At 40.7% G+C, this 27,611-nt stretch overlaps 1 protein-coding gene across 9 annotated transcripts in view; it reads right to left on the bottom strand.

Moving 5' to 3' along the window:
- The window catches only part of Camk2d (calcium/calmodulin dependent protein kinase II delta), a 248,479-nt gene that overhangs the window by 162,943 nt on the left and 57,925 nt on the right, over window positions 1-27,611 (bottom strand). The gene's annotated exons all lie outside the window — the stretch shown is intronic.

Below are 27,611 nucleotides of genomic sequence, written 5' to 3' on the forward strand. Positions count from 1 at the left end.
CATTACACCTGAAGTCACTCAAAATAAGCAAATTTGTATAGGATGCAGTCATCTAAATGCCACCAGTGCTGACGAGCACCTGAGGGAGCATAGATCAAGTGTTCTCCGTATAGTTGCATGGCTACATCACTATGTGTAAGCTGTTCCCCCTGCCAGTAACACTCCCAACAATACACATCTGTTGCTCAGCTCCACCCTCCTCTGCTGGTTCACCATATTTTTCATGGGAAACATATTCCATTTTCTCAGGTAAATATAATAATGAAAATAGAGAATCCACTTTACAATTTTGTGAGTCCCTTTGATTCCTGTTCAACAAATGAAGAATCACACCAACATGTTAGCTTTGATATTCAGTTTGCCGTGCCATTTGGTTGGTGATTCAGTGTATGACCAACATCTGACCTTACAAGCATGTACTGGACATAATTTAATGGGCGTCTCAGATAACTATGAATATTGTTCTTCAATATTAGACCCAAACTCAACATATGGTAGTTTCTTTTATGTTGTTGTTTTTAAAACTTAGGTGCCATGTGAAAGGTGAAACTTTATAAATTAAATTTATGACCCCTATCAAATGAGGTTATAAATGTAATGTTTAAATCTAATGGACTATCAACATTATGTATTGTCTAATATAACTAAATTTTACTCCAATATATTAAAATCTTTTGGTTTTGTTCTTGGTTTTTAACCTAGGAAGACGTACACAATATTAGCACATGATATCACTGTCATTGGAAAATAGTGGTTCTTCCTAAAATATAGTTCTTCCTAATGATGTCATATTTCATTATAGGCCTTCATAAAGGTAGAATCTGTTAACATCACCACCACTCTCATAAGAAGAACCGTTAGTTTGGGGTGCCAGACAGCTCTCACGGATAGATACTTTTATCCCTAAGTTCTAATTAATTTTCTTTAAAGCTTATGATGCCAGCATTAAACACTGCCTGCTGCAGTTGCCTTCCTTGTGACATGAGAGGCTCTCTGATCATGTCTGTCCACATGAGTCTGATTGAACACAGCTAACTTGTCAACCTTTTTCTCCAGTAACACTGATGTTGCTGAAGGAACAGCTGGTGGAGCATCCCCACAGGCCACCACACAGGTTCACTGCTGAGCAAATACCGAGCTCCCTCATACAGCTTAGCCATCATGTAGAATGTTACAAAGATGCATCAGCAACAGTTTAAGCTTAACAACGTTGATTTCTTCATCATAGACAATACTAAACAAAATCAAACCCCCTTCTATTTCTCATAGTGGGATAACGGTGCTAAATATACCAGGATTGGAACTATGGTTAAGTACCACTGCCTTAAGACATGCAAATTCCAGCAATGCTGCTTGCCATTTCTTCTGCATCCATGACACATCACATGTCAACACACACATACACACACACACACACACACACACACACACACACACACACGTTCACAGCTTGTTTGCAAAAGGCAAATAAGGTCTTAGTTTTATTTAAAAATACATGTGACCTTACAAATCCACTAAGTGCAGAAGTTCTCCCAGAACTGTCATATTTTTAGAACTGCCAACTGCTGTTGCACATAGAAACTTTCTTCTGGAGTTATAGGAAATAATGTGTACACACACATGTGTGTCTGTGTGCACATGCACACTGTGAGAAAAGCAGTGTTTTCATGAAGTAGCCGCATTGTACGGACAGCACAAAAACCATTGTCTCTAGACTGACAAACAGTAGTCTACGCCACCTAAAGCCATGTGTCTTTCCATGGAAATTCTTCAAGCTGTGATACCTTGAATAACTTCTGATTCTTAACTATATGTAAAGATTATTATTTTAAAATATATAAGTAAACACAGAAAGTTACACCAAATTTTGAAAATGTACTTATTACCATTATCTTCCACAAGTAGAATGTTTTATGCGGAAGCATACGCAAGTCAGATGCTTACAAGATTCATAACTTCCATGATGCAGATAAGGATACACAAGGGCAAAGACAGCAGGCGGCAAGGGCTGGATGACTCTTCCATGGTCTGCCCACCACAGCTCACTTTCCAACATTGCAATTCCATACTTTCACTCCTTGAGCAGCTTCCCTGACTTTTTGCTCCCACCCAGTCTTCAAGCTAGAGCTCTCCTGTGAATCATCAGATATTCTGCACTCTCCCACCCGGGGCGTGTTTTGACACTCCAAAAAGTATGATGATCTATGTAAATCCTAGTTTTCACTAAAATGAGAATTTTATAATAATGGATATGCATATCACCTGGTGTGATTCAAATTCAACATCAAATTCACCGTTTTACGTTTAAAGGGAGTAGGCAACTGAGGAGGAGGGATTAAGTACCTATTCCTTCAAAAGCACGTCTGTATTTATCCTGCCAAAGAGATAAATTCATTATACATTTAAAGTTTCCTTTATTTTAATTCAGTCAGCAGCAAAACTCCTACATCCTGCCTCATTATTCCCAACACTCACAGCTACAACGGCAACAGACACGGATGGTTGTAAAAGGCAAGAGACTCAGGATACTGTTTAGCACTATTTGAAAACTTGGGAAGTTCTGCCTTGTTTTTTGAGATGGTGCCTCATGTAGTCCATGCTGACCTTCAGTTCACTATAGAGCTGAGGTTGATCTTAACCTTCTGATACTCGCAGCACTTTTCCATAGAAGGACTTACAGGTGTGTGGGTCTCGGGATGGAACCCAAGGCTCTGCACATAACAGGCAAGCATTGTATGGACTCAGCTCCATCCCCAGACCTGAAGATGTTATTAGCCATAGGCGCTGAGGCTAATATAGAACTGTCCTTCTTGGCATTCTATATTGGTTAAAGCACACTAGTGGTAACAGTTGGGCTTCCCTCTTCCTGTGAAGCTAAAACCCACACTATTATGAATAACCATATAATCTTTGAGGCTATGATTTCTTTCCGATCTGATAAGACACACAGCGCTAGCAATACATGACTGAAGAGCTGTCATAAGCAATGCCATAAAGAAAACATATTTTCATCTGGTTTTGACACGGAGGCAGTGGGGAATAGCGTCACCAAGAACAGACCTATGGGTTGGGAAAGAGTTTCTGAGAATCCGAGTACCCATATCCACCGTTGCCTGCTTAAGATACTATAATAGGATAGCTTAATGTCAAACAAAATGAAAACTTAAAATTCAGACATCATAAAGTCGTGACTGCTTCACGTGTTCAAGAATGAAATTTTAGTATGTTGCAAACCGACTGATCAAACACGTAAGTGCTAGCCCTCAGCCACTTTCCCGCAGCAACACCGGTGCCATGAGAACTGTAGAAGACGACCATGTGTTGATCTGGCATGGGGAAGGGAGCTGTCACTGACTTCTCACATTGCTTTGTGACGTCATCATTTAACATGATCAGTTGGTTCTCATGCAGCATAGACCCTGGGGATCTTAGGTGTGACAACCGACAGCTTTGTCCAATGGGGCATCTTAGCGCAGCGTTGAGGGCCAGCCGGGCAGAGGAAGGGGTTGACCTTCTGTCGTGATCATCAGTTACCATCCATTCTGCCAGCACATGCACATTCCTACACACGAGACACAAACTACATGCTTACATGAATGTGCAGTCTGAAAAAGGCTTGGGGTTGCCATAGCCGAAAGGGTTTACCTATCTCAGATCCCCCTCCACACAAAGAGAAGCTCACTCTTAAATAACTTCTACCAAATCTATGAAATTGTGGATGTCTCATCTCACCCATCAGGTCCATGATAATGAAGGGCTGAACATCTACCTCCATCACCACTTGCTGCCTGATGGCCTTTCACAGGGCAGCACTAGGGTCTGCCTTCCTTTTGTTTATTGCCTAGGTTGGTTCTCACCTCCGAAGGCCCTATGCTCCAGTCTGGGATTCATCTCTTGGGTCTGTCTGTTTTGAGCTCAGGCTATCCATGCTCCTCTGGCTTCTGGTCAATTAGGCTGGCTCCAATTTCAGTTCTGTTGCCTTTGTTTAGTCACCAATCATAGACACAGTTAAGAGGAGACACCCCTGACTCCTAGGAACTAAATGTGGTAAGTGAGTCATTCCCAGAAGAGGGAGATTAAGTGATGTGGACTTCAAATGCTGTGCTTTTGCATGTGTTCACTGTGTATCTTCCTACTTTTAAAGCTTTGCTGTCTGACAGAGACCATTACAGACAGCCGCAATGGATCAAAAGGCAGAGTTGTCTTGGTGGAGGGAGTTATTACGGGGTTAGTGAGAAACCTGGCACTAGGGAAATTCCCAGGAATCTGCAAGGATGACCCCAGCTAAGACCCTAAGGGAAAGGGAAGAGGGTGCCTGAACTGACCTTCCCCTGTAATCAGATTGATGGCTATCTTAATTATCATCCTAGAACCTTCATCTAGTAACTGATGGAAGCAGATGCAGAGATCCACAGCTAAGCACTGGGCCGAGCTCTCAGAGTCTAATAACATGGAGTGATAACATGAGCAAAGGGGTCAAGACCATGATGGGGAAACCCAGAGAAACAACTGACCTGAGCTAGTGGGAGCTCACTGACTCCAGACTGACAGTGGGGGAACCTACATAGGACCAAACAAGGCCTTCTGAATGTGGGTGACAGTTTTATGGCTTGGGCAGTCTGTGGGGTCACTGGCAATAGGATTAGAACTTATCCCTAGTGCATGAATTGATTTTTTGGAGCCTATTCTCTATGGAGGGATACCTTGCTCAGCCTAGATAGAGTGGGGAGGGCCTTAGTCCTGTCCCAAATGATGTGCCAGACTTTGTTGATGCCTCTTGGGATGTCTCACCCTCTCTAAGGAGTGGATGGGGGATTGGGTGGTGGGAAGGTGGGGGGACTGGCAGGAGGGGAGAAAGTGGGAACTGGATTGGTATGCAAAAGGAGAAAATATTGTTTTTTAAAACATAAATAAAATTAAATTAAAAAATTCAGATTTGTGGAGCCCGGTCCCAACAGATAAATCTACAAAACAACTCCTACACCTAAGGCACATTTAGAAAGAGAAGTCAGAAAGAATGTAAGAGCCAGAGGATCAGGAAGTTTCCTAGGAGACTGTGTCTCCTAATGCCAGGCGCTACACCCATGAAGTCTCATCAACGTGACTGTGTGAATGAGTGGACAAGGACAATATAGATGCGCTAAGGTGGAAGGGGAAAGCCCACAAGGCCGCTACAAATGGTCAGCCCTAAAAACATACACAGGAGTAACATTATACACACTGGGCAGACTGCATTTTGGGATATATGTATGTATATGTATAGATATGTGTGTGTGTCAGTATGTATGTATGTAGCAACAGTTAATTAAAAAAGAGACCATGAATTTGAAAGAGAGAATGGAGAGGTATATGGAATGGTTTGTATGCAAGGAAAAAGGGGGGGATAATGTAATTATACTCTCAAAAACAGTAAAAAATTAAAAGAAAGTTTTGTTGTCCACTCTAACTGCTATAAACATGTTAAACAAATAAGACAGTTTCAGATGCACAAAATAGGCATTAAATAAATATTTGGTATTTTTTAAGGGAAAAAAATGGATGCTCCACTCTTTATTGGCAACTTCTGTGAGCTAAAATGAAGGCAGACAAAGTTAGCAAAACATAAACTTGTTAGTGGGGAAACCTGGAGAGAAGCTGTCTTAGAAACAGTTACGTCTTACAGGGCCTTACTCCTAGAAGCTCCAGAATTACATTCTGAACAAGCTTTCCTAGTGAAAAAAAAAATTATCTCACTAATTAAAGCAGTCCTCTGGAAAGACTATAAATTTTGCCCATTTAAATAGGTCACATTAAAAAACACATCATTGAATATGGATTTAAAGTCATCATGTAATTAAAGGTCTTCAAATCCATTAATGTTTTTCATTTTATTCTTCTCTTGTGAATGTGTTACAATACAAATTTAAACTCTTAACCGTCTGATCTAGATTCTTTCTGACACTGAGTATCAACAAACCCTCACTATTTCCAATGACACCCTGACCATGTCAGTGACACTTTACAATGATACGGATGAGAATCTTCCTGCACCCTATGTTCGTTTCTCCTGATTGAGAAGTGAACTCTCCCTGTGTTTTCTTTGTGCAGGAAGTCCATACAAACACTAAATAATGAGTTATGATGCTGATCCAATATCAGTATAGACTAAGCAGATGCTATAGTCTTTATAGAGATGTCTTCCCTTCCATTTATTTAGTAACTCGTTTCATTAAAAGAGAAGGAGGAAGGAGAGAAGGAGGAGGCATTCTGTTTGATTTGACTTATTTCCTCATGTTTGCCTCCGGAGAAAAGGGGACTAACTCTGGATAAATATAGTCCCTGATGTTGTAGAACCTTACACACGTGGTAAAAAATGCAACTCGCAGAGATGGGAAGAAGGTTTCGGGGCAGAGTGAACAAGAGTTGCTACCCAGGTTCTAGCACTAATTGACAGTTGAATACCTCAATGACCTGCCCCGAAGCTTTCACCATTTGACCTGTATTGGACTTTCTTCTATGTGGAGTTTTACTTATGAGATTGGAAGGGTCTCTAGACAACTTGGCTTCTGTACCAGGCACCATAGACCTCAGTCACTTGACACATCACGTGACTTACAGACTAATGAACTGTGGGCTAGCTCATTTACATAGGAGAATGAACTTCCAATGTTTTAAAACACAACTGTAGTTGACTACAGTTTATAGAATATTCAAAATCATGAGTAGAGCAAACTTTTAATGTTCCCAATACAGAGAAATAATAAATCCCTGAGATGACAAATATGCAAATCACTTTGATCTGATGATTATACATTGAATACGTTATGAAAAAATCATACTGAAACCTATAAGCATGTATTAATTAAAAGTATATTTTAAAAATATATTCACATCCAAAATAGGCATGGCATATGGAGCACCAGGTACTGCACCTAGGTTGAAGAAGGTTCTCTATGAACTACAAAATTATCAGAATCACTATTAAAACAAGAAAGAAAAATCAAAACATTTTTTAAAAGTTATTCATATTTACAGTATATTTTGTCTCCTAAGCAAATCCCAAACCAGGGAAATACTTAGTCTATGTGTGAAACTTTTTAAACAAATTAAATTGGTGTATGTCATATATAAGCCTGTTATGTAATTTTTAATATTTTATTTAGCTGGGAGATGGTACATGGCAAAATCCGTATCTTGTAGGGGTATTATTCAATTGCAATTCAAATCACACAGTATGTCTTGGGCTTTAATGTTCTAAGTACTGTGTAATTAACTCATAAAACATTTTTCTATGGCCATGTATTTAAGGTCTGACTATATAGAGTATTAGCATATCTACATTTGAAGATGGAGATACCTGCCAGGACCTAACAAGCCTTAGAAGAACCTCCACGGAAGCCTATCACTACCTCTAGGTGCTGAACTCTGGGTTAGAAGCTTAGGAACAAAGTGGAAACACTATTGTATAGTTAAATGCAGACAGGAGGGTCCAAAGGACCAGGAACCAGACTGTAGATTGCTCTATAAAATCAAGAGAGTGTATGTATTGTGTGTCTTATCACAACTTGTAGCCCTTCCTGTTTAGCCAACCCTGATCTGGGTCCCTTGAATGGTTTTCCTACTACCCCGCAATGACTTCCTCTGCCTTCTGCAAACATGGCTGCATCTCAGGCAGTTTCTTCACAGGGCACTTGACTTATTAAGGTTGTCACAGACTCTGATGGGAAAAACAGTGTCCTGGACAGGCCCAGAGCAGGGCATGACCCTATAGGGTAAAGAGAAACAGTGGAATGAAGGTCATATCAAGGTCAGTCCAAGGTGAAGGTGGATGAGGGGTGTAAGTAGAACATTTATAGTACAAGTTGTTTGTGAGAGTGTTTACCCAGAAGTCTGTCTATGGTATAAACTATCATCTCAAGTGATTGTCAATATCATTTAAAAACAGGCCCTTAAAAACAAGGATAGGAGGAAATAATTGGGACGCCTATTAAGATTAAAGTGGTTTATTTTTGTGTACGTATTTAAACTATGCCAGCAATGCAATTCTATAAATAGTTATGTGATGAATCCCGTGTAATACTTTACCTTGCTTCCACATTTGCTGTTTCCCAGAATCCTCCAGTGTAGTGTTACCGGTGAGGCTGTAGGGATTTTAAGATACCACTCCATTTTCATGTTAGACACAATGGAGCTGAGCCATTTGACATAATTTGTATGAAAATCCTTTAAACTCTGACTGCCTAGAGATTAAAGGGACCCAGAATGGACATAATACATACTAAATACAAATATAATCCATACGTTTCCACTCTTCACAGCAACCTTAGCAATCTATACAGGCAGTTGATTAGTAACAGAATAGTGGATTTTTTTTCTGGGTCATATGTGCATGTGTGTTTTAAAATAAATGTATTTTACCTTAATTAATAATTAAATATACACAATTTATTCTAAAGGTGAAAAGCATGGGCTGTTTTTTTTTTACAGATTTCTAAGGGACAATTTTAATGTAGTTTTAATATTAACAACTTAAAATAGAGATAAAAAGTGATTTTGAATAACAACATAGAGAAAAAAACTACAAGCAATGTGAATTTTTATGATGCTTGAAGCGCCTGGAGTTTTTCATTCCAGCAGTCAATTCCCCTAAGAATACACAGGAATGGAGGAAGCTGCAGCTTCTGTGCAGGGGCTCCCACACTGGCCTATGTGGTGATTTCATAGGCTGCTACTATGCTTCCACAAAAACTTTAGCACAAGGTATTTTACCAGCAATTAATCTTTCCCCCTTTCCCCTCTTCTCTTCCCAACACATTTATGTCTGGTGGCCCTGGGGTGACAGCAAAGGTCTTTGAGAGCCAACCAAAGAGAAGCTGAGCTGAAGATCTCTTTAGCAAGCAAATTTCAAAATAAATGCACCTGACTTGCAGGCCACATCTGTGCAGAATTATTACTAGTCAGCCGAGTGTAGGAATGTTTCTAGTAACATCCAGCGTCTAGCCGTCAGCAGGAGGATGTGACACCCCATCAATAGCGTCATAATTATGAACCCACATTACAGGTTGCTCCACACATGTACGGGGAGAGAGATAGAAACATTTAGTTTTATGATTTCTGGATTTTATATATTTCATAATATTTGTCAGATCATTAAAACTCAACTGGGCACAGGGTGCATGAGACAGATGCAGGAGAATCAGGAGTTCAAGGTCACCCTTGGATACATGGTGAGTCTGAGGCCTGCCTAGGTTACAGAGACCTTGTCTCAAAAACAAAACAATAAAATGAATAAAAGAAAACTTAGGACTTCTCTGCCTATCTTCATTATAATATATATTTATTTTGAATTGACTTTCTAAGTCCCAGGTTGTTTACTTTTTAAAGACTGTTATAAATCACACTGCTTCGGTCCACCCAAACCTGGTGCTCAGGGTTTGCTACATTTATGATGGAAGATAGAATATTACTTGTGGTTTCAATACTAAATGTAAAAGATCAGATTTGCACACTAAGATAGCTCACAAAAGTTATATAACTGCTGTCCTCTTTAAGTCAATAAAGTTATTTATTTTGTCAAACAAGTCACCAAAGGCCTAATCCTGTATTACATCAGTCATACATACAGACCCACCACATAGAAAAAAATACCAAGTTGAAAACTTAGAGGAAAAAAAAAATGGATTCCAGAAAGACTTTTGAAGCAACAAAAGCAAAAGACAGAAAACCTTATGAATTCAAAACAATGAAACCAAAACCTTGTATTTAATATTAACATATTAATGAGAGAGGAATAAATTAATTATCTCATTAAAATATTACAAATTTGAGGTAATATAACTTCATTATCAGTGGGAAAATAACTTCTGTCATGTATGGTACTAGAGCATATTCACCACTGTCATTCTTCATAACCACATTATCAAACAGAGTCAGGATATTGTGTTGGTTAATCTTGATTAAAAACTGGTTGACATTAAAATTGTCATAGAAAGAAAGCTCTGGACCTATCTGTGAGGAACTATCTAAGTTAAGATAAATAGGGTGAGAAGACACTGTTCCCCAAATGTGGGTATTTTGTCACAGCAATAAGAGAACTTATGCAGCTTCTGACAACTGTTTTGGAAAGGTTCACATATTTACAAACTAGTAATAAAACCAGAAGGTGATAGTTTAAATAAGGATGACTTACAAGACTGGTATAAGATCACAAGCCTGTAATCACAACAATAGGTTGAAGGAGGAAGATTGCCAAGTGGAAGGATAGCCTGGGTTCTGCTACATAGTGACAACTGGTCTTTGTCATCCCATGAAACAAACACATGAGGGTTGAGGAAGAGAGTGAGGGGAAGAGAGGGGGGGGGGGGGACAGAATGGGGGAGGTGCCCTACAGAGGAAAGTGAAATTATCATTTATCAGACTGCATTTATTACCCATGTTAGTGCAAGAAAACTGAACTTTTACCTACTTTATTAGCTGCAAATCTAATCAACTCATAAATGGATTAAACAGTGTTAGGAAAGCCCTGAAATTCTGAAAGTATTTGAAGAATGCATAGATAAAACACTGTAAGTAAGATACAGGCTTGGTTAGAATCTCAAAAAAAATGAAAGAAAAAAAAACCACAACAATATATAAAATACTGTCTGGCATTCTCTAGATTACTCCTACAAGTTGCTTGACTTAGAAAATTTTAAAATAAAATCCTTTATCATGCATAAAAATATAAATAATTTTTTTAAAAAAAGATACAGTCTTAGGTAATGGAAGGGATAGACAGGGGAGATGGGGAAGGAGAATGAGGAACAGGGATAAATCAAAACAGAGTATAATGGCATATGTTTATAAAAATGGCATGGTGGACCCCATCACTTTCTATGCCTATGTAAGACCATACTTCAAAAAATTGTATTTTTATTATTCATTCTTGGTCTGTCACACTCTGCGAGTGCTTCTATTTCCTACCTGTACAAATACAGGAAGACTAATGCAGCCACTTAAATGCAAAACTTCCTACTGAGACAAGATATTAAAGTGAAACAACATTCATTTTGGTGGAAACCCTGAAGGGTAAAATTTAAATGGTTGTCTGGAATAGGGCCCCAAAATCATGCATTCGGAACCAACCGACAGGTGGGTGCTCACATCATTTTGCAATCAGGAACCCACTGCTCACTTCCAATTATGTAAGAGTGGATAATGAGCCCATCAGAGGGCACTGCTCTGGAGAGAACGGCCAGGACTTCCTGCAACCTCTCCTACTCCTGACAGGGCAGGAGTTTATTTAAGGTACAAAGCTGGAGGGAAGGCCTGGCTCTGAACAGCAAACAACAGGAAAGATGCATCAGTGGAACTCCTGCTGCTCGAGAAGAGCAAGGATAATTATTTTACCCCTGACTAACAGGGATGAAATTAAGGTAGGCTACCTCTCTTACCCTGCAAGGCCGGGAGTCTCTGTTGTGGCTGAACTGTGCTTCCAACAATAGTAAAAACAAAATATGTGTTTCTTAGGATGGGGTTGTCCTGTAAGGAAAGAACAATTCCCAAGGGTGTCTGTTTGGGAGGCAAAACAATCGTACAGGGTGGAATGCATAAGCTGCTAAAACTGTAAGTCAGAAGACTTGAAGAAATGGCATTTTCCCCTTTAGATTAATTTACTTCACTTTATATAATGTGGGTTTGTCCACATGCACGCATGCCACATGCATGTATAGTCCTCATGGAGGTCATAAGTGCGGGGCCAGATCCCCTAGAACTATAATTACAGATGGTTGTGAACAATAATTACAGATGGGTGCTGTTTCCAGCACCCAGGACCTCTGCAAGAGCAGCTATTGCTCTTAGTCACCAAGACATTTTTCCAGTCTCAAGAAAATTGTGTCTTCATCACTGTTCTAGATACTTTATCTGACTCACTGGAGATGAATGAGCCGTCTTCGGCCTAGGATGCTGCGTCTCAAGCAAGTGCTGCATCATTTAGAACATGTGTTGGACATTCATGTGGCATTCCAACTGGGTTAGCTCTAAAGCAAGAGCTTTTTGCAACCCTGCCTTGCTCAAGATCACAGTTCATAAGGAGGCATAGATAATCAATGTCAACAAAACTGACTCTGCTTCCTTCTGTGTGGCAAACTTCTAAGGCAGCAAGTGAGAATCTGTCCTAGAGTTAGGAATCACTCCATTAAAGCTGCAGAGCCACTCTCGGCTGGCTAAGTGCAAATGGCAACAGAAGTGATCTCTAATCTGTGTTAGGCCACGCATACAGCAGGATGGAAACGAGGTTTCTCAGCATCTGGGCAGAGTCAGAGGAAGCCAGGCCTTCACTGAGTTTTGCACATCAGTCCCATTACTATCTAACTCTGAGGAATAGAGCAAGGGAGGTGCAAATGGGTATTCGCTCCTTAAATCCCGAGACTAAAAATTCTGCCAGGTGACTTGGAAATATGTGACGGAAGCCTCTGTGATACATCCTGCATAAGCCTCCTGCAGTACAGCCCACCTTCTACAGCCCACCTGCCTCCCACCTTCCACGACCCACCTGCCTCCCACCTGTACAGCCCACCTGCCTCCCAGCTGCACAGCCCACCTTCCACAACCCACCTGCCTGACACCTGCACAACCCACGTTTCACAGCCCACCTGCCTAATACCTGAATAGCCCACCTTCTACAGCCTTCCTGCCTCCCACAAGATAAATCTTTTTCCTCCCTTTTCAGATCTCAATTCCCAAATTTTTTTCCCCCTATACTGGTTTAAATTTCCCTTATTGTTTCTTTGAGATGTTTGACTCTCAAATGATACATTTTCATAGAAATTGTGAATGCATTTCAACTAAATGAAAAAGAAAATCTCCTAAAGCTTTACTTTGTAAATAGATGATCATTGACAGCTTCAATGCATACCCTGCCAGTGTCTCCCTATGCACACAAAGCACATTACATGGGCTTTTGTTTATGTTTGTAAACTAAATCTTCCTTGGATCATTTCTTGGTATAGAGAAACTGCAGGATGAAACTATTAAAAGGCACATGAACTGAAATTGGGGTTGGGAGGAGGCGAAACATATCATAACAAATCACTGCTTGCTTCCCAAGTGTAACTCCATTTACAGAATCTAATTGACTCTATAAAACTGGGAAAAAATGGAGTAGAATTAAAATTAATTATTCTGACTAGAGGGAATATTTTGAAGAAAACCATAACAAACTACTACATTAATAAGGCACAAGGGAGGGCTCCTGTGGTGGCAGAAATAAAATTCCAGGTAAAGTTTCTGAAATTCTGTTGACTTAAGCAAAAATAAAAACAATGCCATCTTCTCTTAAAAATAACTTCCTTCATAATTTATCACTATGCCATAGCCACCAGTGTCTACTGCTTGTGCAAAGCAACAAGATCTAACCTAGCAATAAAGATGCAATTCCTGTCACCTTGTAATACACAACCCAGAATGGACAGCACCTGTAGTTCAGATTTTGATCAGTCAAGATAATAATCAAAGGATGATGAGAAATGGAGAAACAATTCCCCTGAGAATCCAGGGGTTGTACTGCCCAAGCCACCTGAGACTTGTGGATGGCTTATTCGGCACACTGAGTGGTTCTCCATCTCGCACTGTTCACTGCTCAGCCTGCTTTATTTGTTAAAGGCCTGGCATGCCGCCAGCATTGCACTTCCCTGAAAGCTTGCCAATACCCTGTGCTACTTTAACAAACATAGGGAACTGGCCCAATGTTTGGCCGCCGGGTCCCTTGACCTCGCTGTCGCCGCAGATCTACTTCCCACTTTATCTCAGTCGTCACTCTTGCACCCCCCCTCCCCTCCAGTACCAGAAAGTTAAAATTCCCAGTCTTTTACCGCCAACTACTCACTTTCCAGATTGCTGCCAGACCCCATTTGTCCCAGGGCTAGGTGCAAACTGGTGGTGTGTGTTTATGTGCGGAATGTGTGCATAGATATTTGGGCTGGGAGATGTTGGGGTGTGGGTGGACAGAAGGAGAAAGCAGTGTGAATGATCATGAATGCTAAAGCGGTAAAGCTTTTCAGACCACGGTATAAGAAATATAATTTACTGTGTGGTCGCAGAATAGATGAATAGAGGGTGGAGTCAAAAGAAGCTTAGCTTTGCCACTTCCGAACAGCTTGTTAAGAATAAAAAGTAGCCCTGCGGTGGTGGCGCACGCCTTTAATCCCAGCATTTGGGAGGCAGAGGCAGGCAGATCTCTGGGAGTTCGAGGCCAGCCTGGTCTACAAGAGCTAGTTCCAGGACAGGAACCAAAGCTACAGAGAAACCCTGTCTCGAAAAACCAAAAAAGAATAAAAAGTAAATAAATGAAAACACATAAGAGGAAACAGGAACACAGATAAGTCTTATCATGGAAGCCATGGAAAGGGAAAAAGCAAAATGTTTTAAGTTACATAACTTTATGCAGTAAACTGTGGTAATTCTCATTTTAAAACCAAACAAAAATATGCCAAATTCTTAAATGGGAAAGAGTACCTGCAAGGATACACAAACCTTCCATTCCAATTAAGAAATAAATCTCTTACACTCATCATACAATAGTCTTTAGAGGTTGACTTCGCAGCATCTGTCAAAGACCTTTTTATTTTTTTGAGAAAGACAACTGAATACAAACAACCTAAAACCAGCCAAAGCCACGGAGAGAAGAAAGGGTGCGTGATCTGAAAAACCTGCATCTCTAAAATAAACCACAGATATCTGGTGATGGTGAATGTACGGTGCTTCTTTCCAAAGACTGACAAAATTCTCTACACAAAAATGTAAATGATGGATTTCATGATCAAGAAGGCGTTTGAAGGCGTATACCTGACACTGTGAGGACTAGCAAGCAACCTCAACTGCCAGAGGTGTCATGGGTATCAAGAGCCCAATAGCAACTGACTTTTCCCTTGTTAGGCTCGTTCTGTTTTAGTTTAGAGATACAGTTTTCAAATGAATAACACACAGACTGCGAAACCATCCTCTATGCTAATATTCCCCCCGGCTACTTCTCTTCCACATTCTGCTCAAGTTCTTCTCACAGGTCAGATTCTGTGGAAACAGATGCTGAAATGTCATGTGTGGTGCACGATATTTTTAGAGGGGGGGAAAAACCTGTAAAATTATATTCCTAGAGCTGGAGAAAGAGAGAGCATAAGCCAAGCCATATAAGAAGCAAACTGAAAGCAAACCCAAAAAGGTTTTGTGTTAGCCGGGAGCTGATGTGGGAGTGTCATATATCAATCTGTTGATTTCATTGGTTAAGTAATAAACAAACTGCTTGGACTCATAGCTTAGAACATAGGTGGGTGGAGTAAACAGAACAGAATGCTGGGAGGAAGAGGAAGTGAGGTAAGACGCCTCAGACAGAGACGCCATGCTCTGCTCTCCCAGGCAGACGCAATTCAGCTCCGACCCAGGATGGACGTAGGCTAGAATCTTCCCAGTAAGCACACCTTAGGGTGCAACACAGATGATTAGAAATGGGCTAAATTAATATGTGAGAATTAGCCTAGAAGAGGCTAGATAGAAATGGGCCAAGTAGTGTTTAAAAGAATACAGTGTCCGTGTAATTATTTCGGGGTATAAGCTAGCCAGGCGGCCAGGGTGCCTGGGACGCAGCCCCACCGCTCTTATTACTACAGGGAGCTTTAAAGGAGGTTTCCGTGAATGTAGCCCACAGTCAGAATCCAAGTTCCCATTGCGGCCAGCAGATGTGAAATGCCACAGGAGGGATGTAATCTCTTGAGGACCAGCTCTGTGCACCTGAAACTGACCCTGACCTAGAGTCTGTACTAGCTACTATGGGTTCTTCCTTAGAAAGGGATCTGAATATCTGTTACTGCACTTTCCTGGGGCATGGCTTTGAAAAATACCTTAGCAGTAGTTTAATGGGCGGGACAAGAGAATGAAAAGAACATAGATTATGACATGTCTGGAAGATGTTCCTCTTAATGTTACCTAGTCATGGGCTGCTGCTTTTGACAGATGAGGAGACTATAGCATATAGTGAGGAAATGAGCCCTGCCATATCAAATTAGAACAAACGTCCCCGGTGACGCAGGAAAATCTGCCTTTAGCCTGAGTGTGGGTGGCTTCCCTTAGAATGTTCTAAGGCCAAAATTGAGTAAAGCCCCATTGCTTGAGACCTGGAGACAGAGTGACCTCTTAGTGAATGGTCTGATCTATGGAACACCTTTCTTGGGGACTGAGCACGCAGCTGTCACCAGCTAAATAATCTTTACCTTTTTCCTCATGAGCTAGGTAGGCCACAAAGAGCTTGACCCTAATTTACAGTCAGAGATCCTCAACAATAAGAACGCTCACAATTTTCCTCCAGTCATTCATGGGTTAAAGAATGCAGGAGGAGGACTCGATAATTCTCAGCTCATTTCTGACTACTGAAGCAAGTGCTCACTTTCCTACCAGTGACCCATGAATGTAAGTTCCTTCTCTCCTCCAGCTTCCTTTCCTGTCGTGTATGATACTGTCGTGTGCAAGGTGAAAAACCAAGAGACTGGATTTTCTTAATTTTCAGTCCAAACGCCATGAATGACATAGTCAGTACCAAGAGAACATTCGCTAAACACCAGAAAATTCAGTTCATGACCAGGTACACATCTCATCTCAAATTACATCCTGAGTTCATTCCCTGAAATAAGTGATCGTAAATTGAGTGATTAAAAAAAAAGATAGCTAAAGACCTGTTTGAAGTACATTTAATTAAGTGGTCTATTGGAATTTAAATAATTGACATGTGAATTAATATTTTACTTAATTTAAAAAGAATAAAAAACAGCCTTCATGAGTTTTACTTCACTAATTGGTTGGTTTTATAATTTCAGTATAAATATTTCCTTAATTTAAGAAATAGCTATACTCAGAACCACAGCTCTCACGGAGTATCATGATACACACCAGTAATCCCAGGACTCTGAGGCAGAAGCAGGAAGATCCCTGTGAGCTCATGAGGCTGGTTTACATAGTGAATCTCGGGACAGTCAGTGTTATATAGCAAGACCCTGTCTCCATAAAGGGGGAAAAAACACAAAAACTCCAGGGGCATGTGAACTGCATCTGCCCTTTCTTTTCTTTTCCTTATTTACAAGACAATATAAGGCTTTTTTTTTTTTTTTTACAGGAAACTATGGTTCAGATATGGGTCACACTTAGAAAGGTCTCTGTATTCGGACTACAAGATTGACACTAACAGAGGGCAGCACCTTTATGAGATGGGAGGTGTTTAGTCACTGGAGACCCCACCTTTGAGGGAGAGGAAAGCATCAAAGGAAACCACAGGTTACCAGGAGATCAAGTGGTTACAACATGTGCTGGGCTATCCCCATTGGTCTTTTTGCTTTCTCCTATGTAAATGACTCCATCAATTAATGCTAAGCAATACCATGTTCTTAAGCCCCTAGAGATCAAAACAGATATGGAACAGGAGCATACACACACAGAAAGAATGTGTTGGAGTGTGTGTGTGTGTGTGTGTGTGTGTGTGTGTTTGTAGAAATAGAGACACAGAGAGAGAACTTTGTACCACAGTAAATGAGCCTAAGATTTCAGCAGCTTGAGGTTAGAGAAATAAACAATATTTTGTTTCAGCGAATTCATTTTTTTAAAAAAATTCTAAATACTAGTCTAGAAAGCAAGATGTATGAGCAAAACAGGTATTTAAATTTTTTGAATTGATTTTAAAAGTTACACTGACATTTTTCAAAGCTGCAAAATGTTCCCATTTACTATTCCTAATACATATTCATGATCTGTAGGTTTTTTAACTCAGTTGCCTGCTATCTTGTCCTGAGTGCTGGGAAGAACAGGCCAAGTTTGCCTGCATACATGTTTCTCTACTCCAGCCAAGTGTCCAGCTTTTTCAAATAATCTCGTTCGTTGCTGAAATCACACAAAGACTTTTCATTTGGCGCCTGCTTTATTTGAAATGAGGAATTCTACCATCTTGTCCTACTTCAGTCAACAGGACTGCTCCTGTACTACTAGCACTGTGAATGAAGTTTTCATTCCAACATTCTGCCAACCATGCTAAAGTGAGTCACCGGAGCTGCCGGATCAAAGGAGGGCGAAGGGCATGGCTGTAACAAGCATGACTGGAGCCCCTGTTTTCCTTGGAGATCTAAATGGCTCCTAGCTTCACCATGTCCAGTCATCTGCCAGTTCCCTAAACACACATGAGTCAGATGATCAATAAACCCAGAAAACAGAGAAGGCAGGGACAGGGGAGTTAGTCAGCGTTCCTCCAACATCCGAAAACTGCCTTTCGAAATGAAAGGCAACAGAAGTCAGAGAAAATATTTGGAGTGCAACCAATACTGAGCTTTTTTTTTTTTTATGCACCATTCATGACATTTAATCGGTGATCTCAGCTCTTTGTCATGGGCTCTGTGAACTCGTTTTTCCTACCCACCTCTTATCACACAGATGAGAGAAACTATTTCAAGTGGGTGTAATGGCTTCGTTTCAAGCATTTCAAAATCCTCCACCACCTGCACAGGAAATTCTGACTGAAAACCAGACAGGCTCCGGTGGGGCGGCAAGGATGGGGGGCAGGAGGAGTAGGCCAGGGTCACATCTAGTTATCACACAGTAGAATGAAATCAACAAGTGGGACAAGCTTAAGATACAGGACATTGTCGCTCAGGCCCTTGCTCGCTAAGACACAGGCTAACTCACTGATGACTGGCATGGATGTACTGTGTGAGCCATGCGGAGGTTTCATGACACCAAGTAGACCCTACCTCACAGAAGCCCAGGAGACAAAGAAGGAAAGCCATATGAGCAATGAACAGTACATAACGTAAGAAACACCCAGCACAAGAACATCCTTAACCATTGTGGGGACAAGAGAGAAAAAAAATAGAAGCAAGGACTAGGTGAAGGAGGATTTGGCCTTGTAAGAGAGTACAGAGGCTTTCCCACTTAGAAAGTGACAAAGTGAAACTCTGGCAAAAAGCACACAGTGACTCATAGTCAGGAAGAAACACACTCAGAGGGTTTGGAGAACAGTAAGGAGTAAGAAATGTTTGTCTGTGGACCACAACCTCAAATGTGAACCAGAAATAGTTGACTTATCCCCATAGTAAATAGCCTGGATGTTCTATTGCAGAAAAGGACACATGGAACTGCCGGGGAACATGCAATTGAAAGGATGTGGTAGCTTGATTTTTGTTTGCAAGGCAGTCTAACTAACACAATGGCTCAGTGTCCTGACATCTGAGGTAAGCTGTTTGGGCTTTCAGGTCATCTCTAGCAGGCACTGAGGAGATGTACCAGTAGGAGAAGCCTTTGACGTCACCAGGCCTCAGTTTCCTCTTCTGTGAAGTGACAATATGAACACCATCTATTCACAGGATTGCTAAGAGAGAATTCCACATAAAAACCCTTGTACACAATCCTTTATTGTATAGCGGACAATGAGGAATACTGAGAATTCAAGAACAATTGCAGTGGGTTTTTGATCCTACTGCACGTACTGGCTTTGTGGGAGCCTAGGCAGTTTGGATGCTCACCTTACTAGACCTGGATGGAGGTGGGTGGTCCTTGGGCTTCCCACAGGTCAGGAAACCCTGATTGCTCTTCGAGCAGATGAGGGAGGGGGACTTGATCGGGGGAGGGGGAGGGAAATGGGAAGCGGTTGTGGGGACGAGGCAGAAATCCTTAATAAATAAATAAATTAAAAAAAAAAAACCCTTGTACATAAAAGGAAGCAAGGGTCTCTCTCCCAGATGAGAGATAGAAGCCTGCCACGTCCGTCATCGACTTGAGCTGAACCCACATGGGTGGCGAGGACCAAACCAAGGTTGGAATTAGACACTGTATCTACACACATGATCACGTACATACATACACAGAGTAAAGAGATAAGTAAAATAAATTTAAGCGAAAAATTCTGGATACCATTTTATTTTAGAAAAAGAGTTGATTGTGGAGTACCAACCAGAAGGGGAAAGGATTCACTTAGGATGCTACTGAAAATTTTATATGAGAAAATTGGGGAGTTTGAGTACCTTTCTCTGTACAGATATCCATACTCATTCATTATGTCATACAATTAACACAAAATCTAAAATACAGCCTAAGTTGCTGCGGGCGCATTCCAGCTTTGTCTGTGCATATGTAGGTCCTAAATGTAGCTTACAAATGAAACACGCGTGTTTCCTAGACACGACCTAGAAAGCACCACTCACGAATGAATAATTTGAAATGTAGTAAGTTGTAATGCAAATGACTTAAATGATGATTCTTTTCCTTCTTTGTCTATCAGGAGACTCTCAGATAAGGGACAGGATGACGGTGTACCCACTAAGAGACGGAGTGAGTCACAGTGCCTGAAACAGCGGCCAGCAGGAACCGGGGAAGCTTCTGGTTTCCCAGCTCTGCTTTCTGCTCACAAAGTCTCAATTACTGGAAAAAGTTCAGAAACCTTTACCAAAAAAGCCCATTCAAAATCCTGAAATTCTACTTCTCAAAAAAATAAAATAAAATAACATTGCTCACCAGTTTAGAAATAACATCTAACCCTCAAAATGCTACACTGTCATTACTTCTAAAAATAAGCTCAACGAATCAAAGTCTTGAGGTCAGTTTCAAGTAATGTGCTGTGGCAGCCACAGGAGCAGTGGCCCCATTCTGTCCCACAGTGGGCAGAGGACTCCCTAGGACGGATCTGCTTTTCCTCACTTTGGACACCATCTGCCGAGAACCAGCTGCTGCTCTCCGCACAGGTCTCTGGATGGAGGCTCTAATTCCCCAGGACTGGGCCTCTTCTCTTTAGGGAGGCACCCAGGCAAGCAAAGCAGAGCAAAGGCCCCCAAACCAGCAGTTTTTTCCAAAAACAGCTAGGTGTCTCTCCTAATACCTGCCATCTGCAAAAAGCTGAAACTACCACCAAGTACAAGACTTCCACCTGTTCGGATCGCTGCATAGATCTATCCAGCTTACCAAATTGGAAATTTGAGCATCAATGAAGGCTCGTAGATTCATTTAACCAACCACAAAAACTCAGATAAAGCAATCAAAATTATGATACTTCAAAGGAAACGGAGAATTTAGCCTTATGTGAATATAGTCCTAAAAACCATGCACTTACTAGAATGCGTAACAGACAGCTTTTGAAAGTCTCTGTGTCATCGTTCCTTTTCAAGGCAATGACAATTAAAAAAATAAAACAGATGATGACAGCAAATGCTGAGTCATTAAAGTGTGCTCAATTTTAGGCGACAATTTAAGCTATTGAGATGCTTCTAAGTCCCAAATAATAACATATACAGAAGGTGCCCCATAGAAATCCTTATACAAACATCTAAATAATTAGTCATGGAGAACTTTAAAAATATTAAAACTGCTAAAATTTTAGTTAAGACGTCCACCATGACGTCCTAAGTCTTTTTATGAAGAAGTCACTTTGGAACCAGGCACGGTGGCACATCGTTGTAGAGGTTGAGAGAGGAGGGGACTCCAGGTTGATGGACAACCTGGGCTGCGCAGTGTGTCACTGCCTCAAAACAAGCTGTCGTGGTTCGTGTGACCCAGCTTCAACACATTCACTTTTATGACAGAAACACAAAGAATACTACATAATTACTCTCTTCCCTGAGTCATCAAGAATATTTGAAATTAGATCTGCAAAAATGTTGAGCCATATGTCAGGTCTCTAGCGTCCTATTTAGCCCTGGATATATTTTTAATATGATAATTGTAAAAGAACAAAAGCCTTCAGCCATGATTTCTCGGTAACATAGATAGCTTTCTCCGGGGTTTGTTGCCTGTTTGTTTTGAGATAGGATCTTGCTTTACTGCACAAGCTTGTTCAGGACCCCTAACTTCAACGGACACTTGTTCCTCAAGCTTCCCAAGTATCTGAGTCAGAGGCACAAACCACTACAGTCTTCAAAGGTCATGCTCTTATTGATATTGGTCAGTGAGACAGCTTATGCCAAATTCACACATTTGTCAATGTAAACTTACTAAGCTTCTTTCTTGTTTTCAACATAGGTATTGAAATAGAACAAATGGCTCAAATAGTGACTTTTTTCAACTTAAAAGAATTTTGTTTTGTTTTGTTCTTGTTGTTGGATTTTGAGAAAGGGTTTCTTTGTTACTTTAAAGCCTGTCCTGGCACTCCCTCTGTAGAACAGGCTGGCCTCGAACTCACAGAGATCCACCTGCCTCTGCCTCCCAAGTGCTGGGATTCAAGGTGTGCACCACCCCTACCCATCTTAAAAGGACTTTTTAAAACAGAAAAATAGAAAAGTTTGAAAATATAAAACTTGAAGAGAGAATACAAATTTCCCAGAAACACACACACAATATATATTAAAACGTTTACAATCGTCACCAGAAAGCTAGCCAAGAGCACACATTTTCTTCAATTGTACCAATTGTTTTTTTATTTCCAAACCAGAGTTCATGAAACTATTGACGTCCTTCCCTTCTCCCCTGCCCCAATTTGAGGGAAATAACCCTCATGCTAGATTTTCAGCCATGTATCACTGAAGTGGAAGAAGACATACTTAAGAGCATTCTGACACAGTGTTTTATGCTCCACAGTATTCTGTTACAAATCACTAATAAGTTATAACCAATAGGAATCATCCAAAGAGTACAATGTCCATATAATATGGATGGCTCAAAATGTTTTACCTAATACTGACTGGCCAGCTATGGTATTTTCTGTAGACTATGGACACAAAATATTTTAAAAGCAAGTCAGGTCATGAACCAAATCAATTCAAGGTCTAACCTGCAAGAATAAAAAAGGAAGTAGCCCAAAAAGTCACCAATCCCCTTACTGGAGCACGAATGTCTGGAATGGACCAGAGGGATTTGTCCACAAGCTTGGAAGTAACACAAGACTCCAAAGCAGGCAGTGACAAAGTGTGCTTCATTCAGCAAATACTGAGTTCCTATTGCAGCTGAACAAGGAAACTTTTCAGTCTCTGAGATCTTATAACTGGCACCTGCTTTATGAGAACCGAGAAGTTGAAGAATTCTTTGGCTTCCCCAGTGCCAGAGGGTCTGGGCAGCTTCTGATGGTTCCTGTCAGTCATGGTAGAGCAGCCAAAACTCAACAGGAAGCGTCCACTCTTCCTTTGCCCCAAGATGGAATATAAGATCAGCAGGTCCTGTTTCCTTTATCTGTTCTTGTTTCACTCATCACGGAAACAAGGCATTATCAGATGGTTCTGTTACAGGACCATGTGTGGTAGATATGACCAAATAATGCTGACATTCATAAAAAAACAAAATCACACTGGTGGGGGGAGGGGGTCTAATCCAACAAAACAACCATTGAGTACAACAGTCTCAGCCAAGAAAAAGAATATTTAATCTCTTGACGAAATAATGACTGAGTTCTTAACAGCAGTTTAATTTCAAAGATCTTCTAGAATAGTCAATATATATACATATTTGCATATATTATATTACAGAAGAATTTATACACACACATATTAGTTTTTGTTTTTGTTTTTTGAGACAGGATTTCTCTGTAACTTTGGATCCTGTCCTGGAACTCGCTCTATAAAACAGGCTGGTCACAGAGATCTGCCTGTTCAAAACTATATGTGTTACAAAGCTGTAACTTTCCTGTCAATAGTTAATGCTCCATAGAACACATTTGTCCTTTAAAAACACAGAGATATACATGAGAAAACTCCACACACACACACACACACACACACTAATGTGTATAGATAGCATGATCTATTGCCATTTCAATTATTTACCAACTATTTAAAGATAGCATTCAGAAAAAGAGACTGAGGGCTCATCGTTGACCTCCTTCTGTGGTGTGATGGATGCTTGGCGTCATCCATCTTCAGGGCTAGGGAACTCATCCCCCAACTGCCGCAGCTGAGGGAGCAGCTGGCTCTCAGTGCAGCTTTTCTCTGGGAAGGCTCTGGGCCAGAAAGACCTGCCCCAGCTGAGGAAACACTCTCAATGAAGGTCACTCTTGCGTTTAGTAGTAGTTTTTGTGCTACCATAAAGACATGTCCCATCCTCTAAACAAAGGACAATGTGGAAGGGCCATCCTAACTTTGAGTTCACTGTAGGACAGGTCGAGGCCTTTCTTAGGATGCATTACAGAATTAGCCCCTTGCTGTGTCTAGTTGTTCACATCACTCCCTCGTGATATGGACCTAGAGCAAATCTCCCCAATAACACTTGGCTCACAAAACTCCAGCTCTGACCCTGGTGAGTGGGGAACTCGATCAAAGATAAATTCCTTCTTAGGTTGGTTCTTTTCAATGCTTCTGACCTCGCTGTAGTTGTCTCTTTCTTTCATGAATAGCTAAACCCTTTCTTTCACCCCATCCTACTCTACTCTTGTCCCTGGTCTCAATGTCCATTTTCCTTTCTCTCTGGCGTACATGTGTCTCCTTGGCTTTTCCCACGTGCCTGCTAAGCATTCAGGATTGAAGTGCTAGCAACTGTCCCTCTCTGTTCTCAGGTAGCTTCACTGTCATTCTGCTAATCTGAATCATATCATGCTGATTTCCGTCAGAGCCCTTCTCATGGTCTCAAATGATCACACTTATTTGACTAGTTCGGTAAAAGAAACCCATTGCCACCTCCAATATTCCTACACTCCTACTAAAGCTTTAAGTACTCGATGACAGGGAACATGGAATCGTGTTTTCCAGTCTTCTTCCAAAGGCAAAAATAGTGCCAGGCACATAATAGGTGCCCAATAAATATTGTTTCAAGAATGAGGAACTTACTACATAGGCATTAACTTTAAATCTAACTACCATTGATGTCACATTAGAGGAGGAGGGCACACGTAGAAACAGCAACATGAAAATGGCAAAATGAGGCCAAACCAAGAATAACAACCTGAAGCAAGGGAACTTTAAAAAAAGAGAAGAGCTGGACTTTGAAAATTTCAAATTATGATGACCTTGTGTGGCACCAGAAGATTATTGTGCATTGTGGCATAACTTATGATTCATCTCCTTGCAGCTGTCTCCCGATTCCTGACTTCATGCTGGTGGAGGTGTTGAGAAAACTACAGCAGAACAAAAGGCTGCAGGTCTACAACCCTGGCATCCTCTCACCTGTTGTTCAATGGTACATAGCAAGGAGACTATGGGGGAGGGGGTTTCTAAATGTTTTCAATTGACAACCTGTGAAATAAAGAAAAGGAGTCTCTAATGGTAGCAGCAGCTTCCTGGGACCCTAGACCTAGACTGAATTGTCATCAACGGTCTCCAAACAAGCTGCCACTGCAGAGACACTATTTAATTGAAATTGCTACTATTTTGTAACCAAAATTGTATTTCTCAAAATATTCACTCAATCCTTTTCATCTTGTTAGGAATTTCCCAACAGCCAACTTATCATTTTCCCATGCATGAAGGTGCAATTTCTCCCTTCATTTATAATAGTGACTACTTCCTTACTAACAGTGAACAATTTCTGTCAGTCCTAGCAGCCTTTAATTTACATTATTTACTCAATGCATCTTCACTTATTCCACAGTGACCTACAAGTTGCTTGGAAACTAAGTACTGCCATTCTGCACAAGGATACTAATTACCTCACCATCTTCAACCTATTGTCTCCTCTTTCTGAACACTTCTCTACGAGATTACACAGGAAATATGACAGGCGTGTTTGTAAATGCCACAAGACCCAAAACCCTTAGGCAGAAACCAAAATCAGATTAATTTAGTGGACTAAAGAAGTTATTACGTCAGACAGTAAGAATCAGAACAGCTTCACATCTTTAATCAGGAAGATTATCTGCTAAGGTCATCTATACTCACAACAACCCAGATGTTTTGAAGACAGTCACCATCAGCGCTCTCACACACACACACACACACACACTCCAACTAAATATACTAAAAAACAAAAGTATTCCTGAAACCTGAAGATGGAATTCCAGCATAGACTCTTAGGTTAAAGTATCACACAGGTTCTACCATAGTCAGAAATGAAGGGATACACTTTATAAGATTAAACTGATGGTGAGATGGTTCACTGGGTAAAAGATTTTGTTCTCAAGCCCTACAACCTAAGTTCAGTCTCTGAAACCCAAGGTAGAAGGAAAAAAGTGGCTCCCAACAGTTATACCTTGACCTGCATGAAACACAGCTAACCACCAAACACACACACACACACACACACACAACAACAACAACAAAACAAATACTTTTGGGGCTAGAAAGATAGCTTAGTGGATTATGACACTTGACTGGAGACTTGCATTCAATTCCCAAAACCACATGATAGAAAACAAGAACTAAATCCTGAAAGTTGTCTTCTGACCTCAACCCAGGGAACACACACATGCACACACACATACAATGCACCCACACAGACACATAAATACATGCACCCACATACACATAAACACACACATACACATACACCTATGCACACGTGTGTGCATGCGTACACACACACACACACGTAAATAAGTGCTTTTTTATAAAGAGGTTAAAGGTAACTATACCTTGTCCAAGTTGGAAAACTATGTACAAAGCCATATACAGTTAAAAGAAGAAATAGGCAACGCCTTCAGGCTGAGCAGAGTTTCATGAGCTGTGTCTACATTAGAAAAGATTAATAATAAATGTTCAAGGGTGGTTGGGAAAGTCCTAATTATATTTGCCACACTGTTTAAATGGGCGACAAGGCAAATGCCAAATTGTGCGATCCATCTTTCATGAAGCCTGGCCAATAAATAAAACTGTGCTGCACCTTAATGCGATTTTATTCATAATCTTGAATGAATTTTTCTTCATATTCTGGAGGAAAGACAAAGAAAAATAGCAATGCAAGAGATGAATAAAGTCAACCATGAAACAACCTCATAGGCAAGAATTAAAATGCTACTAAGGAAGTCACTGAATCATTTACGAGTTCTCTCGCAGCGCTTCAATCTTCAATCTCGTGTTCTCCAAGGAAAGATTATGTCTCGTACTCAGGGTCCTTTCATCAAATCCTGGTGTCTTGTCTCAGTTTAGCAGCTTCTGTTGATCGTGTTTATTCCATTCAGACATTAAAACACCAATTCAACCTTATCCATAAGGGAGGAAAACAGGCGTCCGCAGACCTCTTTAAATACACACTTCAAATATGTAACATCAAGTGGATAATGTCACTCCATACACAAAAGAAATATCTATAATCTTCAATGTTGGCGAACAGTTGAATAACAACATTTTGATGATTTACATTTACAGAGCGTTAATTTTTGTTGCACAAGACATTCACAGGAAACACAAATACACAAATTTGGAACTATATATAGATATTCTGGATACAAATCTATAAAAGTTACACTGTTCTTTTTAGTATTTTCTACTTTATGAGACAGGGTTTCATCATGCTCAGGTTGCCTCTGAACTTGGGATCTTCCTGCCTCGGCCTTTAAATGCCAGCACTACAGTAGAACGCCTCCATGCCTGGCCAAGGATTTCCTTTGTTGCCGATCATCTGAAATAAATCTTTTGAAGTTCCGTTTCTATAAATGTGCAGAGCTTCTCACAGCAGTTTGCACAAAGCCACAAAGTTCATGGCAGTTTTACTTCCTTACTTAAGCTGGAGCCTCAGGCGTACTAAAACCAGCCTGAAGCAGCTGTCTAGATGCTGGCACTAAG

Source organism: Microtus oregoni, unplaced genomic scaffold (genome assembly GCF_018167655.1).
Source record: "Microtus oregoni isolate MIOR12 unplaced genomic scaffold, Mior012 000000F_ref0000247, whole genome shotgun sequence".
Lineage (NCBI taxonomy): Eukaryota > Metazoa > Chordata > Mammalia > Rodentia > Cricetidae > Microtus > Microtus oregoni.